Genomic DNA, 17,218 nt, shown 5'->3' on the forward strand with positions numbered 1-17,218 from the left:
TTCTGGGAGGCTGCTCCTGGTGGATTCGGGCGCCCAGAGGAGCATCCTGCCTGCGTCTGCCGTGGACGCATTGGGGAACGGGCATGGACCACCGCTGGATGCGGCTAATGGTACTGCCATCCGTACGTTTGGTACCAGGTATGTGACAATGTGTTTCCATGGACATCAGTTTGGTTGGGATTTTATTATAGCTTCTGTGTCAGTAGCCTATACTGGGTGCGGATTTTTTGTGTGCTAACCGACTGTTAGTGGACGTTGCAAACCGTCAGCTGATTGACTCTGTGTCTTTTGGCACATACCCGTGCACACTGGGGGGGCCCGGGGGGCCACCTGCCCTTGCCAATATGCTCGCCACAGGGGATGTGTACCAGCGCCTCCTCGCCAAATTCCCTGCTCTAACGGTCCCCGCTTTCTCTGCCTCAGTTGCTAAGCATGGAGTGGAACATTATATAACAACTGTGGGGCCACCGGTTTATGCACGAGCACGCCGCCTGGATGCTGCTAAACTGGCAATAGCCAGGGAGGAATTTGCCACGATGGAACGGCTCGGCATTGTGCGCCGATCCAACAGTCCTTGGGCCTCCCCTCTGCATATGGTCCCCAAGGCGGACGGGAAGTGGCGGCCGTGTGGTGATTTCCGTCGCCTGAACAATATGACCACCCATGATCGGTACCCAGTTCCACATATTCAAGACTTCTCTGTCCACCTGGCGGGGGCCACCATCTTTTCTAAGGTAGATTTGGTGCGTGGTTACCATCAGGTGCCGGTCCATCCACCAGACGTGCCCAAAACAGCAGTCATTACACCCTTTGGGCTGTTTGAGTTTCTGCGTATGCCATTCGGGCTTAAAGGGGCAGCTCAGACATTCCAGCGATTGATGGACACGGTGCTGCGAGGTATGTCATTTCTGTTCGTGTATTTGGATGACATCCTGGTAGCAAGTACATCGGCAGAGGAGCATTTGGGGCATCTCCAACAGCTTTTTAAGCAGCTCGATGAGCATGGACTGATAGTGAACCCAGCTAAGTGTCATTTTGGCCTGCCCAGCATCGATTTCCTGGGTCATCATGTCTCCCCCCTGGGGGCTGTTCCGCTACCCACCAAGGTGGAGGCCATCGCTGTTTTCCCCCGCCCCCTCACCATCAAGTCCCTGCAAGAATATCTTGGCATGATTAATTTCTATAATCGGTTTATAGCACACGCTGCTCACCTCATGCACCCCTTATACGAGGCGTTGAAGGGCAAAAAGGACAACGAGGAGGTAGACTGGTCCCCGGAGCGGGTCCAGGCATTTGAAGATGCAAAGGCTGCTCTCACCAAAGCTGCCATGCTGGCCCACCCGTCCCCTGCTGCTCCTATCACCCTCACCACCGATGCCTCTGATTATGCAGTGGGGGCGGTGTGTGAACAGTGGGTGGCTGGCGCCTGGCAGCCCCTCTCCTTTTTTAGTAGGAAGCTTCGGGACAATGAGAGGAAATACAGCACCTTTGATAGGGAGTTGTTGGCCCTTTTCCTCGCTGTGCGCCACTTCAGGTTTATGCTGGAGGGACGAAAGTTCACCGCTTTTGTGGACCACAAACCTTTAACCTTTGCCATGGCCAAGACCACAGAGCCGTGGTCGGGTCGACAGCAGCGTCAACTTTCCGCCATATCGGAATTCACTACAGACATTCAACACGTGGCCGGCAAAGATAACCGGGTGGCGGACTGCCTCTCCCGGGCGCACATCAGTCCTGTGCACCTGGGCATAGACTATGCTGCCATGGCTGCCGACCAGCTCACCGACTCAGAGCTTCAGGCGTTCAGGACGGTTGCGACAGGACTACGACTAGAGGATGTGGCGTTTCACGACAGCGGTGCCACGCTCCTCTGTGATGTTTCCATGGGTCAGCCCCGCCCCATGGTACCGACAGACTGGCGCCGTCGGGTATTTGACGCCATTCATACCCTTTCACACCCGGGGGTAAGGGCGTCAGTGAAGCTGGTGGGGGCCAAGTTTGTCTGGCCAGGCCTTCGGAAGGACGTCAAAGGATGGGCGGCCTCCTGTGTGGCGTGCCAGCGGGTCAAGGTGCATCGTCACACTAAGGCCCCCCTGGAACCGTTTCTCATTCCAGAGAGGCGGTTTGACCATGTTCACGTGGACCTGGTGGGCCCACTTCCCCCGTCCCAGGGATTCACTCACCTCCTCACTATGGTGGACAGGACCACCAGGTGGCCAGAGGTGGTTCCCCTGTCATCTACAGCGACTACAGAGGTGGCCAGGGGGTTAATCTCCGGTTGGGTGACCCGGTTTGGCACACCATTGGATCTCACTTCGGACAGGGGATCCCAGTTCACTTCTGAGCTGTGGAGCACTGTAGCTGAGAGACTTGGGGTGAAATTACATCGTACCACAGCATATAACCCCAAGGCCAACGGAATGTGTGAACGTTTTCACCGCTCCATGAAGGCTGCTCTCCGGGCCACTCTAACGGACAGCAACTGGATCGACCGTCTGCCGTGGGTCATGCTGGGCCTGCGTTTGGCTCCGAAAGAAGATCTGCGGTCCTCTTCAGCTGAGCTGGTTTTTGGTCAACCGCTGAGGGTCCCTGGGGAGTTTCTTCCTGTTTCCTCGCCCCCTGGGTATGCTACTACTCACCGGGCCTTCCGGGACGCAGCGAGTGCGTTTGCCCCGGTTCCCACACATCACTGCCTTCCCCAGTCCTACATTCCGAAGGACCTGATGGCTGCCGGCTATGTGTTCATCCGGCACGATGCCCACCGTTCTCCGCTGCAGGCTCCTTACGACGGGCCCTTCCGTGTTCTCGAGGCGGGCGCCAAGAACTTTGTGGTGGACATAGGGGGGAATAAAGAACGGATTGCGATTGATCGTCTTAAACCTGCTCATGTGGTTCCAGACGAGCCAGTTGAGCTGGCTCAACCCCCGCGCCGGGGCCGGCCACCCAAATCTGCCCCTGTCCCATGCCCTCCATCCTTTGTTCCACCAGCAAAGCCTCATCGTCGGCGGGGACGTCCCCCTGCCCCTACCCCTGCTCCTTCCACGCTCCCTGTGACTGTTAAATACAGTAGCTATGGCCGCTTACTCAGGCCTCCTAAGAAAGACTAAAGACACTGGGGGTACTGTTAGCGGGGTTTGTATGGGTTTAATGTGACTGAATGTCAATTCTGAGTGTTCGGGGGGGGCCTGTGTGGTGGACACTAGATGGAGGTATCTCACCTCAGAATGGACACTGAATGGGTGGTGATTAGGCAAGTGGTTGCACCTGTGTGGGGGGATATAGAAGGGAGTGTTTGTACCTGTGTATGAGCTGTTCTTGTTGGAAGTGGGAAGTAAAGATCAGAGACTCTATACTCCCGACTGTCGTATTTATTTTACGCACTTCCACAGCATCTTAGATTTAAGATAGAAATTCTCAAAGTCAGCTTAAAGCAGCTACGAGCAACTTTTTCGATTGTTATTAAACAGTATAAATTTAATATCAGTGCATCACATCTTACCTCTAATAGTCGACGAGACCAACGCAGAGTAGTCTCGCTTGAACCCCGAGTGAATCGGCCAGTGTAGTCTGTCTGTGGCCAGGGAAGATCAGGAAGTGAAATGAAACGGTTTGCAGCAGCCACTTCGGCCATAACCACAAAATAACTTCCAAAAAACCTGTTAGAATATAACGAGAGATGTTCGCGAGAGTCTGCGTGGCGTTCACATTGTTTATGCTGCGTTGCTAGGCAGCGCAAACGGCGAGGCAGGCAGCTGCGTTTCACTTCCGGGTTTCATTCCGCGTTTCACTTCTGGGTAGCCGGGCCGGCGGTAAGGAGAGAGAGAGAGAGAGCCCCCTGTTGACGCGAGTTTAGACAGACACAGACTTAATAATCATCCAAGGGAGCAATCTCCGACACACACGGCTTTGGTCTCGTCGACTATTAGAGGTAAGATGTGATGCATTGATATTAAATTTATACTGTTTAATAACAATCGAAAAAGTTGCTCGTAGCTGCTTTAATCAAGAAACCAAAAATGCAATTTAAGGAAATTTCTTTCTTAACACATTGAGTGCCAGCCATTTTTTCAATCCTGTAGGTAAGTTGTGCCAGGTTTTTTTTTGAGGATTCTGGCTCATTTTACAACAGCCGAGGATTCTTTTCTGTTAAGACTTCGTGAACACCAATCATCTAAAAATAACTAATAGAATGTGTGCTTTCTCTGTCTAAAAGAGTTAGTTTGCAGAGTTAGTAGTTATGTAGATATTAGCCGTTGAGTACAGCATGGTTTTAGCGTATGAGACAGCAAGCTGAGATAATCGCAGTTTTGTGAAATTCAGCAGAACAGTCACCTGCCTGTGATTGTGGGTGCCTTTGGGCGAGTCTGTATACTGTATTGTGTGTGTGTGTGTGTGTGTGTGTGTGTGTGTGTGTGTGTGTGTGTGTGTGTGTGTGTGTGTGTTCGCGCGTTGCTCCGCGGCTCTGGGGGGAGGGGATCTCTGTCCGTTCTGTGTGTGTGTCTCCGGGCTCCTCCCTCCGTCTGTGCTGCTGGGAGTTTCCAGCGAGTTGAGCAGCCTCTCCCTGGCAGCGAGTGTGGATAGGTCTCACTGTCTCTTGGGTTTGAGAGCCCCGATTAAGCCCCGTGCGACTCTAGGCTTTATGCTGCTCACCCAGTCCATTTCTGGAACCATTTCTGGAACCCCCCACCGCAGCAGCGCGAAGCGTCCCCGCCTACAGTATGAGAATGAGGCTCGTTCGTTTCTGACTGTAAAATCGCCAAGCCATTTCTGCGGGAGGCGGCTGCTTTTGGTCCACGGGTCCCGTGGCTGTGGCTTTCTCTCTGTCTCTGTCGCCACTTAGTGGTCGGTAAAATAGATTATACACATTCTCTTGCTCCAATAGTTATCTCGAAGATGTAAAAGGGGTTGATTGATGTCCCACCGTCAAAAAAAAAAATGTTTATGTAAGACGAGTTAGCTCGTCCTTGGCACTCAAGCGCTGGATTATGTAAGACGAGTTAGGTCGTCTTTGGCACTTAATGTGTTAAATAACATGGTTTTCATTGCTTGTATTAAGCAGAACTTGCTTAAATTTAAGCATGTTTGTCTAGTTTTAAGACCCAATATGGACTTTCAGTGGCTAGAATTTTTTGCTAGTTTTAAGAATTCTAGTCAAGCAAAATTTGCTCACCCCATTGGCAGAATTTTTTGCTTGATATAAGAACATTTGTCTAGATTTAAGAATATTTTGTTTTAAGTAGGGCTGTTTTTGCAGTGCAGTTGGTGGGGAGCAACTGCGGCGCCTCGCTCCAAATCTGCTCTCACGAGAATCCCACGGCTCACGCAGGCGGAGCAAGTCGGACAACTTTTCTAACCATCATGCAACGGGGCAAGCAAGGCGCTGGTCGAATCTGCGCAGAACTTGCTCATCTCAAACGAGCCATATATTTGTGTTCATATTTGCATGAATGAGCCTATCTTTTTTTAACAGTTTAACAGTTAGTAGACGGACAAGCCTGTCTTTTATTGTCACACGAACACACCCAACACATGCATGCGGCCACAAACACACACTCATGCTGACGGTGGCCAGTGAAATTTGTCCTCTGCATTTAACCCATCCAGGTTTGTCCTTTCCTCTGGGGGGGGCAGGCCAGGAGCAGGTCACTTTTTCTTTCCAGCGCCCGGGGACCAACTTCGGATGTTGTCGTCACTGGTCGGATGACGATCTTCTGCATGTTTTTAGGGGGGGGGGGGGTTATGTACGGAGGAACCCCTTGGGGAGCACGGGGAGAACATGCAAACTCCACACAGAAAGGCCCTTTCGACGAGATAACCCACCTGGGCAGTAGGCATTGAAGATATGGGGGGGAACACCACCCCAGCACACACAGTGTCCCAGGCGAGAATCGAACTCAGGACCTTCTAGCTGTGAGGCGACAGCGCTACCGACTGTGCCACCGTAGTACCCCCTAATGTATGCTCCTCCTTTACTGTGTGCGGTGTGTGTGTGTGTGTGTGCGCAATGTGGTGTGTGTGTGTGTGTGTGTGTGTGTGTAATGTTTGATGGAGATGGATGAGCCAGCAGAGGTGTGGTCAGCATATGTAGTGAGTGTCATCTTAATTCAATGTACTGTGCAATGTACTGTGCACTTAATTCAATGTACTGATGATCTCTTCTCAACGTGCCTGTCGTGACTGTCAAGTAACATGACTGGCATGTAAACAACGCCAGCATTTTACTTCATTAAAAAAAATATTTCCATGCAAAACTTGTGTTCACAAGCTATTAACTCATTGAGTGCCATGGACGTCGAAGGACGTCCAATTAAATAGTGACGTAGAGTGCCATGGACGTCGAAAGACGTCCAATGCGTTTTTTGACGGTGGGGCATCGATCAAAGCCCCCTGCATCTCCTGTCCAATTATTGTAGGTATTGAAGGTGTATAACCTATTTTACGGACTCATTAGGTGGCGACAGTGCTTGCTCGGTGCAGTCCAGATTAGAGACAGGTCCGAGAAACAGCCTAAAAGCAGTGGATCAAAGACAAACCGAGGCATGCTCCCAGAGCCATTTGCTCTGTCGCGGGAGCTGACATTGGCTCCGAACAGGAGTCAATCCGCGCTCACAACTGAGCCCCTCTGTCCCTGTCTGTCTGTCTGTCTGTCTGTATAGTTTCTCCACCCGATTAGCAGCCAGAAAAGCAGCCCCTGACGCCAAACCATTCAGCAATCCGGGTTGGCTCTTCCCTGCTGTGGCGCTGAGAGCCGACAGCAGCACACAAACGCAGCACTCCGAAAATATAATGGTTGCGTGAGGCTGTGTGCAGTGTGGGGAGGAGTTTACGGGGGGAGGGGGGGAGGGGGGTGGGGCACGCAGGGCATCACACAACAACTACGTCACTACATCAGAAAATATTATCTTCAGACTCAGTGAATGTGCTTGAAATGCTGCATTTCACAAAAGGCGGATTATCTCAGCTAATAATTTGAAAAGCCTGAAAACGCTGAAAACAACCTATCTTCTCCGGCTCATAACTAAAGAACGGAAAATGGTATCAATAAACTTTTTTTTGCTGATGATACAATAGAGCCAGCTCGTTCTTGTGCGTGTTCGGTGTTTACATAGTAATATCACACAATATTCTGTGGGCCTCGAGAAATCACTGAAAACGCTCTGAAAACTCTGGCACTGGGAGCATCCGTTCTCCAAAAGTGGCTGGCACTCAATGAGTTAAGAACCTGTTGTATAATTAAAAAAATATGTAAAATCATTTTCTTCATCCCTGATAAACTGACTTAGTGGGATCAGTGGAGGGTGTTAGGATTGAGGTAAGATCCATAAGGCACTCTGGTGGGTTTCCTTTCTCAACCTTTTTACCAGTTCCTATTCAGCCATCCGGACACATATTCATAGACCAGCAGCATGACTGCCCCACCTGGTCCAAGTCTCATTATCTTGGGCACCAAACCCTTGTAGAGTGCCAAGTACCCCTCCTCCCGGTACACCAGGGCCATGGTCTGGAAGCAGGTGCGGTACTTGATCTCTCCCGGTACCGGCTGGGGGCCTTGGATGCGGCTCTTGGCCACGTCGAAGGGAATGTTCACACAGGAGGAGATGCTGCTGATACCAGGCCGATGGTGAACTTCCTCAGGAACTCAAGTGTAGGATCTGGCCTGGAAGGAATGGCATCCTTGACGTTGAAGTAGAAGCCAAAGTAGATCATGTTGAAAACACCATGGCGTCCCAGCGTTGAAGTCAACCCTTTATTCAGACCTCTCCATCCAAAGCCATCAGATGTAATGATGCGTCTTGCTTGGGCAAATGAGGAGGGTTTTGCTCTTTGAAGGAATCTCTGTGGCCTGGAGACTGACTTTCACCACTTCAAATGGATTGACGACCACAGCCTCGGTCAAGCCTGCGCCCAGCCCTGCTACAGACAGTGCCACACCAGGAGACAAAGGGGTGAGATTCAGCAGCTTCTTGTAAAAGAAGGTGGTGAAAAAGGTGAAAAACTTGACTGCTCTCTTTGGTGTCTCTGCCACAATTGGAGGAAGGATTCCCTTATAGAAGCCAGGGATGCCCTCATTGCGGAAGATGGTCCGGAAGCAATCCCTCAGGTTCTTGTAGCTGTTGGGGTCACTGGTTCCCCTCTGGATCTGGAACCTTGTCTTCACCACATCCAGGGGATGCATTAGGCAAATCTCCACCAGACCAGCTGAGCCACCGGCAATGATCTGATGGGATGCTTCCCGTAGTAAACTCTGTAGCTTTTAGTTTTTTTCAAGCAGCTCCAGCATGCAAGCTGTGTGTTAGTGTGGGGATGAGTTTATCCCAGCTCCATGCAGAGATTCGTCGCCTGACGCAGGTAGCAGAGATTCGAGCAGAGCCAACAGAGACACTCCCATGGAGGAGGAGTTTTCAGTTGAGGGGGGTGGGGCACACAGGGCACCACACAACTACACCACATCACTACATCAGAAAATATTAGCTTCAGAGTCAGTGATGTGCTTGAAATGCTTCATTTCACAAAAGGCTCATTATCTCAGCTTCTAGTTTGAAACGTCTGTTTTTGGTGAAATCAACCTATCTTCTACTGCTGATAACTAAAGAACGGAAAATGATATCAATAAACTTTTTTTTGCTGATGATACAAGAGTCTCATCGTTCTTTGGGCGTGTTCGGTGTTTACATTATAATATCACACAATATTCTGTGGGTCTTGAGAAATCACTGAAAACGCTCTGAAAGGGCTGGCACTGGGAGCATCCGTTTTCCAGAAATGGCTGGCACTCAATGAGTTAATAGGGTCTAGGCCGACTTTTTAGAGGCATTAATTGGACATAGAGCAGGCCATCATGTTTGATCAACATTGATGGGCCTGGCGTGTTTGAGTCTGTCTTGTGATTTTAAGGCAGAAACAGACGAAGACACACCGGTATCACAACTGAGGAACCTGCTCTAAAATCTTAGACACATTTGACAGTGTATGCTTGAGACAATAACCTGAGGGTGACATTATGGATAGTTTAGTTTAATAGATAAGGGTAGATTTGGTCTATGGGGTCTCACTGTCGGTCTCTTGAAACTTGGGTGTGGTCTCTCTTCTCTCCTCTTTCATAGTTTTGGATGGAGTCAATACTGACTAGCATGCATCCTTTCTTCTCATGTCACAACTTACTGGCCTTATCGGTTTCATCCGATTTTTTTTATCTCTACCTTTTTGGGTGTGTTAGTGTGAGCTCTGTCACACCACTGACAGAGAGGTTACTACTATTTGACTGACCTTTAGGGTCTAACTCCGGCTTTTTGTCCCGCCTCTTAGGATGTCCTTACCACAGGCTTCACAGAATGTGCAGAGTCCATTTGCACGGTTGTGCAAGTTGTTAACAAAATATCTTCAAATGGAGAGATATGCCATCCTCTCCAGGATGAAGTCCGGCAAGGAGGACACTTTGTCTTCCAGAAAACTGAGAATTCTAGAGGACCAGATAAAGACTGCTGATCAAAGCAGATGGCCAGAGGCCAAACAGGTGGCCCTAAAAAGGATGACCAAGAGGTACAGGGATGGCATAGCCCGGGCAGCTCTATCAGCTTTCACAAGGCTGGAGCAGCTCAGGTGTTCACCCACCGCTCCCCCAGCCCAGGAAGCGGTGGACTTTGATGCCATCCTTCAGTAAACAACATGCGTGTTTCCTTGGACGTTCTATTACGCCAGTTTTTAGATGTGCCCTTTGAGGGATTTTTTGTACTTTTGCTACTCCTTATTTCCTTAATTTCTTTACTATTCTGTTACATAAATGTGTGCTCCTTTATGGAGGTGAAATATACCAAAATGTAAAAAAAAAAAAAAATCACTTTTGGTAAGCAATGTTTGGGATCTGTTCCTTGGGGAGGGGGTTTGACTATGGAGAATTTGGTATTCATACAGTTCATTATAATTTGATCTACATTCATTACCCATAAGTGCAGGGCTTGCACTGACACACTCACAGGGTCCATTATGGAAACCCATACCGCCCTGACGGTATGCTGGGATGTAAGATCCTTGGATTGTATATTGTCGAACAGGGTTGTTTAAGACTTGCTGGAAAAAACGTACAGGGGGGGGGGGGGGGGGGGGACCGAATGAGGAGCAGAGTCCAGGATGACATTCCAACATGTCAAACATGTATTTGAAAGCACCGTCGTACAGATTACACCAACACCTGCAAGCATTCACAGCTAAACACAACTAAGTCCTTCATAGGGTGAGCAGACAATTGCCTTGCTCGCACATACCAAAATACACAGGTCACTTTCACACATAAACCACAAAATAGAGAATATTTACATAAAACCATATCTTTATAAATATATACACACCCAAATATACCTAATAAATACCAATATAGTACAAAAATAGATCACATTAAAACATGCTCACTTTGCTTTGGAATGTGTCATCAGTGGGAGTGAGTGTAACATTAATGTACTGCTTCCGGTCACCAGACAGCGAACCATACCGTTAGATACTGTATGATGGTAGCTTGCTAGTTAAGCTAAGCTAGCTCAAACAGCTGGACAGCCAGATTGAGCAGCTGTTGAGATGAAGCTCACCGTTTTAATGGGCGCTGGCTTCACCCCTCAAAGCCCATGTGGTTCAACTCTGCTCAATTAATAGCAGACACCAGCTGATCCAATTTAAAATTGTTCACCGTCTCCATTATTCCAAGCATAGGTAACATAATATTTATCCTTCTGTCTCACTATGTGATAGGTGTCAGAGGGCACACTGTCCGATGTTTTCTGTTTTTCTGCTGTTGTTTTGTTTTTGTTTTGTTTGTTTGTTTTTTGGGGGGGGGTTCTGGGAATTGATATGAAGGTGGACCCCTTCATAGGGATATTTGGGGTCTCCTTTGATTCCTCTCAAATTAATTATTCACACAGTCACAGCCTTTACCTCTCTTTTGGCAAGATGCTGTACTTTACTTTGTAAATCTCATATTAAGGCTCCATCTTTGTCTTTGTGACTTTAGGCGATGTCATCATGTATTTTCTTAAATGAGAAAAGATAAGATTCTCAGTGAAAGGCAGCTTTGCTCAATTCTTTCATAAATGGAATTATTTCATAGATTACTTTAATTGCTTACAATCCTTGCCCTCTGACTAATTCCCCCTTCCCATCTGTCCCCTTTTTCTTCTTTGGTATGCTTAATGTTATTTATTTAATTTTAACTTTATCTATCTATCAGTAAGTATTTATATGTTTTATGTTTGAAATATTCCTACACACTATGATTAGTAACATTATTTTCTATACAGAGACAATGTTCTATTGGTAGGGCTGTCTTGAGGGCCCTGGGGATATTCCTGTACAACGAAAATGGGAAATACATAGTCATTTCACACGCGTATTTATTTCTGCATTACTGATAAAATAGTAATACAAATAACAAATAAACAAACCAACAAAAATAGAGCAGGAGAGTGACAGCATACTTGCCATTGCTCTGTGCCTCTGTCACACCTATGTCTTAAGTGAAGATAGTGTAAACCGTTGACACTGAATTTAAACCATGAGTACAGTAGGAAGGATGGCACGCACACAGTCAGACAAGGTGCAGGATATTTATTTCTCCCAACATCCAAAAGTGACAATGTACAGAGGCAAACACCGTGTTGCCTTTAAATCAGGGTGTTTGAGCTCCTCTCAGCAACTCAGCAGCAGGACAGAAAGAATTTGGGCAAGTGCTGAAACCTCTCTTTTATACACCTTAGCTCCGCCCATTACTCCACCCACATGGGATAAACCATAATAATGCAATTCAAATGTATAACTTTTTGTCTGCATTTTCTTAGGCCATCGCCTCCACTAAACAATAGTATGATTAAGAATGTTCACAATTACTATAAAAGTAATGTTCAGTGTCCCTTTTGACTTTGTTTTAATGCTGTTTACCAGCTTCCAGCTTGGTTTGGTCCACTTTGAGCTCCAGTGTTCAGGTGAAACAGTTTGGGCAATCAAGCCACTTTCAGGCCTCCAGGAAAAACAACAGAGAACTGATTAAGCAGGTGTGCCTGATCATTGTTGTGACTGCAGCACACCTAACATTAATCAGTTCATCCAATAGTGATGACAGGACATAAAGAAGCTGTACTAATTTCAGGAAGTAGTGGAGTTGTGCATGTAGCCCATTGATTCCAGTTATGTTATGGTTAAAACGAAGTCAGAAAACAGACATCGAGTGTGCACCCCCGATGAGACTGCATTTTCCCCCTTGGAGTTTGGTATTAGTGAGTTTTAGTGATCATGTGGCTGTACATGATCACAGCCTCCTTGACGGGTTTCTTGCCCTGCTTGTCTTTGTTCTTCAAGTAGTCCTTGAGCTTCTCCGCTCTGTCCAGATACTGTATGCACTCCCCTCGTATGCTCTCCTTCGCCTTGTCACTGTGTGCCTCATCTGGAGAGAAGACATGACAACAGAGGGATGCTGTGACATCAAGTGACAGCAGATCCTATGGATGTTACTGGAGAAGCCAGTTTGTGTTCATACTGTATGCTGCAATGCATGTTATATGTTTAATATGGCACTGTGTACTGAGTGTAAAGCTGTAGTACTCACATTTGATGGCATGTAGAAAGTACTCTACAGCATGCTGGTACAGGCGCAAGGCCTCCTCATAGTTCTTTGATATGATACTTTATTGTCCACCATGGTGGAAATTCTTCTTTGGCTTCTCTTCCCATATTGACACATTGTGCACAGTCAGCACACCATAAAACGTAAAGACATAGAACATAAAACACACATGTACAAGTTAAGACATAGATGGTGCAAATAAGCATACGATTACAAATACAAACACTTAACTAAAAATGGCTTCCTACCTATCTAAGATACCAGTCATATACCTACCTACCTAAAATATTACAAATACAACACCTAACTAAAATGGCTAGTTCCTACCTACCTAAAATACCTGTCATATACCTACCTACCTAAAATAGTACATAGCGCAGCAGTGACAGAACACAGGACAATTAATTTATTTAATGACCGTATGGCACAGGGGATAAAGGAGTTTTTATAAATGTTCCGGTTGGGATGGGATGTTTTTTCTGTGGGACAAAGAAAAATGGCAAACTTCAATCCCAAGTAAAGAAAATATGTATTTCATGAAACTCTCAATCTAAAAAAGATGCATTTGTCGAAAGAGCAAGTCAAGTTTATTTGTATAGCCCTAATTCACAAGCATGTCTCAGAGGGCTTCACAGAGAATATGTCTAGCTAAATATAGCTGACAAGCAACGCATTAAGGGAACGGGAGGGAATTGCACTTACTGCGAGCACTCTTGCAGTGTTTCCTCAGACACCTCATAATGCACCTCTGCATCTCCCTCAGTGTAGAGGGCTGAAACTTGGAAAGGTCCACCTCAATCTCCTCCGGGCTAATTTGCACAGGACTCTCCCGGGCCTCAATGATTGCCACCACCTTCCGCAGCTTGTCGGCAGGCACCTGCATCATGTCCATACCGATCTGCCTCATCTCATTGTTGGACATCGGCTTCGCTGTCACATCGCTATCGTCACATGTGACACTCCTAAACAGAGTGAAGAGTAATTATCAATAGGAAATTATGCAAGATATGGATTGCAAGAAAAAATTGTTGGGGAAGTAATTCAGTATGAGTCTGAAGTCATCCCTTTAATTTTGTATCAATGCAAAGTTCAACTTATCTATTCTGCCCAATAGCAGATTTATAATGTAATTGACACATTTTAGCATATAAGCATGTTACAAAATGTAGCCTAAATAAACATGCATAATAACATGACATGAAACATAACATAACAATCTGAAGTGTTCCGGGCAATGTTATCTGCTCATATTCAGCCAAATGCTTCAGAAATCATTTGATCCCTTAACTCATTGAGTGCCATGGACGAGTATGTTCGTCATTTCGTTTAGTAACGTAGAGTGCCAAGGATGAGTATGTTCGTCAATTGCGTTTTTTGATGGTGGGACGTGGATCAAAGCCTCAGGCATCTCCTGTACAAATATGGGAGCTATTGAAGGTGTATAACCTATTTTACGGACTCATTAGGTGGCGACAGTGCTCTACAGAAACGTCCAGAAAACAGGAGGAAAAAGCCGTGATCAAAGAGAAACCGATGCATGCTGCAGCCAGAGCCATATAGATTGCTCTGTCTGCAGCTGACGTTGTCTGCGAACCGCAGTCAATCCGCGCCCACAACTGAGCTCCTCTGCCTCTGTCTGTCTGTCTGCATATAGTTTCTCCACACGATTACCCGCCAGAAAGGCAGCACCCGACGCCGAAGGGCCAGTCAGTGAATGTGCTTGAAATGCTTCATTTCACAAAAGGCTGAATATCTCAGCTTATAATTTGAAACCTGTCTTTTTGCTCAAAACAGCCTATCTTCTCCGGCTCATAACTAAAGAACGGAAAATGGTATCAATAAACTTTTTTTTGCAGATGATAGAAGAGAGTCTCATCGTTCTTTGTGCGTGTTCGGTGTTTACATAGTAATATCACACAATATTCTGTGGGCCTCGAGAAATCACTGAAAACGCTCTGAAACTCTGGCACTGGGAGCGTCCGTTCTCCAAAAGTGGCTGGCACTCAATGAGTTAAGATGTCATGTAATTCCTACACCTGATTTTGATCCCCTCAAATTAAAGCTGGGAGTCTGCAGTTACAGGACATTTTGATTGTTTCATTTCAAGTCCATTGTGGTGTACAGAGCCAACAATGATGATGATTGTGTCCAATGTCCAAATATATATATGGACCCAACTGTAAATAATATCAAATTTACCATATCCATAAAAAGGATGGCACAGTGTAAAATCTGTGTACCAGTCAAACAACTTGCAGATGTTTTTAGACAAAGCCTTACTGCTAAATGTGTGGTTTTGCTCCCACCTACTGCATACCATAGGAAATAATTCATTCAGCATTATGCTATATACTGTAGTTGTTTCTATAGAAGGTAAAGTGATTTAAACAATAAACCAGGTCTTCATCCCAGGAATCGATTGTGTGCAGTTATGTTGAATTACTTTTATTTGTTTTGACACCGCTCAATGGGGACAGACATGATGTGTGAAATGTTGTAAACTGTGATGCAATTATGTACAGGTACAGTATGGAGAAGTGAAGGTACCCATCTCTGACTCAAATACCTGAATTTGAGTTTTGAATGTGTTGGGTTTAAATATCAAACAACTAACCTGCTGGAGGTGTAGCCCGAGTCTTGTGACAAAGGAGAGGAGGCAGAGGAACCAGAAAAGTAGGGTCCATGGAGGTGGGGGGCCAGTGCAGGTGCTGAACAGTGTAGCCCGTTTCTGCAGCGCAAGGGGTGACACTCCCTGGTGTGAGGGCCTGCATCCCTGCAGTCAAAGCTACAAGATCAGTGGAGAGCCTCCGTCTGATATCTGCCGACTGTGAGGAGAAATACATCAATTAATTGTGTCTGACAATGTTTGTTAAAAGCCTCCATAACTAAACTTGATTAATTATAGATCAATTAGAGAAGGCGATGACCATTCAATAGTTTGGCTGCTTTTCAATACTCGTTCACATAGTAAATTTGATGAGGATGCTGCAAGTGTGACTGTACCGTGCCACGCTGTGTGGAGTTCCGAGCAATGCTCTTGCTCTGACGATTCCGTTTCTATCAGAGATGAACAAAAATAAAGACATATAAGCGATCATTATCAATACATTTTCACTCGGCCAAGATGCTGCTGTCAAAACAATATTGCTGCCTCACTGTAACCAGTGAGTTCAGTTAGCAACAAACAGCAACGAAATGCAAAGCAACTGATAATAGCGTGAAGACATGGCTCACATTACACACACAAAAAGAAAAAAAAGCTAACGTTAGCATGCACGTACAACTTGCTAGTTAACGTTAATTAGCAGTTAGCTACTGCTAGCAAATTAACGTTAACTAGCAAGTTGTAGCGTTACATGCATGCTAACGTTAGCTTTTTTTTCTCTCTTTTTACAAACGCTTGGAGCTACAAAATTGGGTAGCAACATCGAATCTGGCAATGTTGGAAATGTTTGAATCCAGATTTTCCGTGTCAACTGATTTAATTGAGTGTAAGACTTTGCGGTAGCTAGCGTTATGTTCCAATGTAGCTAGCCAGCTTTGCTGTTGTTGAAGTGGTTGAAATTTGCCCACTTACTGAAGTACGTTCTTGTGTTAAATGTTTCCTCCAAATATAACTCGGAAAACATTTCGTAGCTTTGTAAGTTATGTAACCATCAAATGTGCTAGCATTACCTTGCTTGTGAGAAGATCCATCTGTGCACTGTATCGTGTAGAGTCGACTGAGTAATAACTGCACTGACTGAAACCAGATGAAACAAGATTCAAACTTGACGGTGAAATCAGAGCCGTATAATAGAAGAGTTCCGACATCTCCATTCACTCCAATGGACCAGTTTTTTTTCCAGGAAGTAGAAAGTGGAACTCTTGAGTAAAAAAAAGCAGCACTGTTGAGTTGCAGCAAAATAGACAGTTTGTGTTGTACTTTGAAAGGGTTTTTCATCCCTTGAATCAAATTGTACATTATCAGCTTTGTTTTAGCATGCAAAAGTAGCGCGAGACCCATTCCTGGCTGTTCATTGGCTAATGAGTCTCGCATTTTGGTCCTCCGCTGACGCCACTCTCTTACTAGAGGACACTAGGTGAAATTATTGACGTCTCATCCTCGACCAATCAGGTAGCAGGATGGGCGGGGCGCTGGGAGCTGAACAGTCACGTGACACTCTTTTTTTTTCCTGCTTTTTTTTATCCCATTTTTATCCCCCATTAGTGCTAATTTTAATTTATTTATCCTGGTTGTTGCTCCACCCTCTGCCAATCTGGGGAGAGCCGAAACTGGCTCCATGCTTCCTCCGAGACATGGGCAGTAGCCAGCCGCTTCTTTTCACCTGACAGGGGAAGCTTCACCGGTAGGACATAGCACGTGGGAGGATCACGCTATTCCAACAAGTTCCCCTCCCTCCGAACAGGTGCCCCTAACGACTAGAGGAGGCACCACATCAGCGACCAGGATATTGCATGTTTTGGTGTGGGGTTACTATATGAAGGAAACCCCCAGGGGGCATAGGGAGGACATGCAAACTCCACACAGAAAGGCCCTTTTGACGACCCCACCCGGGCGGCAGCCACTCGAGGACATGCGGACGGGCACGCACTCCTTCAGCGCTCACAGCG

At 46.5% G+C, this 17,218-nt stretch overlaps 1 pseudogene across 1 annotated transcript; it reads right to left on the reverse strand.

Moving 5' to 3' along the window:
- Positions 1-7,357: 7,357 nt before the first annotated feature.
- On the reverse strand, positions 7,358-13,526 carry LOC310784859 (mitochondrial 2-oxodicarboxylate carrier pseudogene; annotated as a pseudogene). Its single transcript has 3 exons — positions 13,307-13,526; positions 12,294-12,424; positions 7,358-8,245 (listed from the first exon to the last, which is right to left on the reverse strand). The product of its transcript is annotated as a mitochondrial 2-oxodicarboxylate carrier pseudogene (transcript).
- Between the last annotated feature and the right edge of the window lie 3,692 nt (positions 13,527-17,218).

This window comes from Poromitra crassiceps (genome assembly GCF_964638095.1).
Source record: "Poromitra crassiceps genome assembly, chromosome: 11".
Classification (NCBI taxonomy): Eukaryota; Metazoa; Chordata; class Actinopteri; order Beryciformes; family Melamphaidae; genus Poromitra; species Poromitra crassiceps.